The 3,267-nt window shown below is 49.9% G+C and overlaps 1 pseudogene across 1 annotated transcript; it reads left to right on the top strand.

The window, feature by feature from the left end:
• The first annotated feature begins 1,401 nt into the window (after positions 1–1,401).
• Positions 1,402–2,650, top strand: LOC101011294 (annotated as a pseudogene). Its single transcript, XR_001898246.3, has one exon. The product of XR_001898246.3 is annotated as a 60S ribosomal protein L3 pseudogene (transcript).
• Positions 2,651–3,267: the final 617 nt, after the last annotated feature.

The following is a 3,267-nucleotide window of genomic DNA, read 5'->3' as shown; positions in this document are numbered from 1 at the left end:
CCAAAATCCTCTCTGTGTGGTTCACTCCCTCTGCCTTGGCCTCCCCAGACTCTCAACTCAGGGACACTGTCGTATTCTGTTGCGTTTCTCCTCTCTGCATCGAGGCCTGTGGCCACCACAAGACTTAGCTATTTCCCTTCTTTCAGGATCTCTGTATTGTGCTATCTGTGGTTCAATGTCCAGAAATTGTTTCACATATGTCATCGGGTTTTTGAGTTATTTAAAGCAAGAGAGTAAATCTGGTCCCTCCCAGTCTGCCATGGTTGGAAACTGAAGTCTCTGAAGCCAGGATCTGAACCCAGGGAGACTGACTCCTCAGCTTCCTCCCCATCCCTTATCTATCCTTCAGTTCCTTCTTGTGTTCATTCAAATGTCACCTCACTACTGCAGCCCCAGCTGCACTCCCTGTCCTCCCTGTTTCCCTCCAAGGAATGAAAGCTCCACAAGCGCAGGGACTTTTGCTTTTGATCCTAAAGACTGAGGCCAGGTGCGGTGGCTCACACCTGTAATCTCAGCATTTTGAGATGCCAAGGCAGGTGAACCACCTGAGGCCAGGAGTTTGAGACCAGCCTGGCCAAAATGGAGAAACCCAAAATACAAAAAAATTGCCAGATGTGGTGGCACATGCCTGTAATCCCAGCTACTCAGGAGGCTGAGGCACAAGAACTGCTTGAACCAGGGAGGCAGACGTTGCAATGAGCCAAGATCATGCCAGTGCACTCCAGTCTGGGTGATAGAGTGAGACTCTGTCTCAAAAAAAAAAAAAAAAAAAAAAAGACTGAGGCTTTGGTCCCATTCCCCTAGGACCCTGAACTGCATGCTAGTACAGAATCTTGAGCTTATGACATATTCAATATATGATTTTTAAATGAATACATAACATCCTCTGCTCTCCATGTTAACACACAGGTCAGGTTTACCTAGTGTAAGCAGACAGGGAGGGTCTCCAGAGATTACAGGAATTTAATGAACTTGAGCAATCAGCCTGTTTTATAGCCTCCTGCCCTGGAGTCTTTTTCTTCCTACACCTTGTATGGAATGAAGTCACCTAATTGGTTAAAACCAGCTCCTGGCAGACTCCCACAACTTAAAGGTGAACGCAAGTGAACATTCCTCATTACCATGCTAAAGTCTCCACCCCCAGAGGTGCTATAGCTTCATTACCTTAACATGCAAGCTATGTGCTGGCATGATGGCTCACCACATCTGCGCAACTGAGACCCAACTCCACACAATGATGCATCCTCTCCCTTCTCTATCCACCCCATAAGACCCGCCTATCACTTTCCCTTGGGAAGACACTGCTTTAGAGAATACTCCCAGTGTTTTCCTTTACTTGTATCAAGTAATAAAACTCCTATTGATCCAAACCTACATCCCTATAAAGAGTCTTTGTTCTCTACCGGCAGGATTTGATGGCGTGATGTCTCACAGAACATTCTCCCCTCCCAGACATGGGTCCCTCGGCTTCCTGCCTCGGAAGCACAGCAGCAGGCATCGCGGGAAGTTCAAGAGCTTCCCTAAGGATGACCCATCTAAGCCGGTCCACCTCACAGCCTTCCTGGGATACAAGGCTGACATGACCCACATCGTGCGGGAAGTCGACAGGCCAGGATCCGAGGTGCACAAGAAGGAGGTGGTAGAGGCTGTGACCATTGTGGAGACGCCACCCATGGTGGTTGTGGGCATTGTGGGCTACGTGGAAACCCCTCGAGGCCTCCGGACCTTCAAGACTGTCTTCGCTGAGCACATCAGTGATGAATGCAAGAGGCGTTTCTATAAGAACTGGGATAAATCTAAGAAGGAGGCCTTTACCAAGTACTGCAAGAAATGGCAGGATGAGGATGGCAAGAAGCAGCTGGAGAAGGACTTCAGCAGCATGAAGAAGTACTGCCAAGTCATCCGTGTCATTGCCCACACCCAGATGCGCCTGCTTCCTCTGTGCCAGAAGAAGGCCCACCTGATGGAGATCCAGGTACACAGAGGCACCGTGGCCGAGAAGCTGGACTGGGCCCGTGAGAGGCTCGAGCAGCAGGTACCTGTGAACCAAGTGTTTGGGCAGGATGAGATGATCGACGTCATCAGGGTGACCAAGGGCAAAGGCTACAAAGGGGTCACCACTCGTTGGCACACCAAGAAGCTGCCCCATAAGACCCACCGAGGCCTGCGCAAGGTGGCCTGTATTGGGGCATGGCATCCTGCTCGTGTGGCCTTCTCTGTGGCACGTGCTGGGCAGAAAGGCTACCATCACCGCACTGAGATCAACAAGAAGATCTCTAAGATTGGCCAGGGCTACCTTATCAAGGACGGCAAGCTGATCAAGAACAATGCCTCCACCGACTATGACCTGTCTGACAAGAGCATCAACCCTCTGGGTGGCTTTGTCCACTATGGTGAAGTGACCAATGACTTTGTCCTGCTGAAAGACTGTGTGGTGGGAACCAAGAAGTGGGTGCTCACCCTCCGCAAGTCCTTGCTGGTGCAGACGAAGCCACAGGCTCTGGAGAAGATTGACCTTAAGTTCACTGACACCACCTCCAAGTTTGGCCATGGCCTCTTCCAGACCATGGAGGAGAAGAAAGCATTCATGGGGCCACTCAAGAAAGACCGAATTGCAAAGGAAGAAGGAGCTTAACGCCAGGAGCAGATTTTACAGCTGGTGGGGTCTCAATAAAAGTTATTTTCCACTGAAAAAAAAAAAAAAAAAGAGTCTTTGTTACTTGCCTGGTGAAGAACCCCAGTTTTGTTTTGCTTTGTTTTGTTTTGTTTTGTTTCGTTTTCAGGGGAATGGAATCTTGCTCTGTCACCCAGGCTAGAGTGCAGTGACGCAATCGTGGCTCACTGCAAGCTCCGCCTTCCATGTTCACACCATTCTCTTGCCTCAGCCTCCCGAGTAGCTGGGACTACAGGCACCCACAACCACACCCAGTTAATTTTTTGTATTTTTAGTAGAGACGGGGTTTCACCGTGTTAGCCAGGATGGTCTCAATCTCCTGACCTCATGATCCGCCCACCTCGGCCTTCCAAAGTGCTGGGATTACAGGCGTGACCCACCTCGCCTGGCCAAGAACCCCAGTTTTTTAGAACAACATTAGCAGCTGTGCTCTGGAAAACATCCCACAATGGGCAAAGCAAGGACAGATTCTCCACTAAAAGAGAACAAAGCTCATTTCCCCAGAAGAGATTAAGTTGGAGCTGGACACAAATAGCCCTGGGCCTTACAGCCATCCTCCGACATTAGTCATGGAAGTAAGGTCACCCCGGAAC

Source organism: Papio anubis, chromosome 18 (assembly GCF_008728515.1).
Source record: "Papio anubis isolate 15944 chromosome 18, Panubis1.0, whole genome shotgun sequence".
NCBI lineage: Eukaryota > Metazoa > Chordata > Mammalia > Primates > Cercopithecidae > Papio > Papio anubis.
This window is presented reverse-complemented; position numbering and strand designations above follow the sequence as displayed.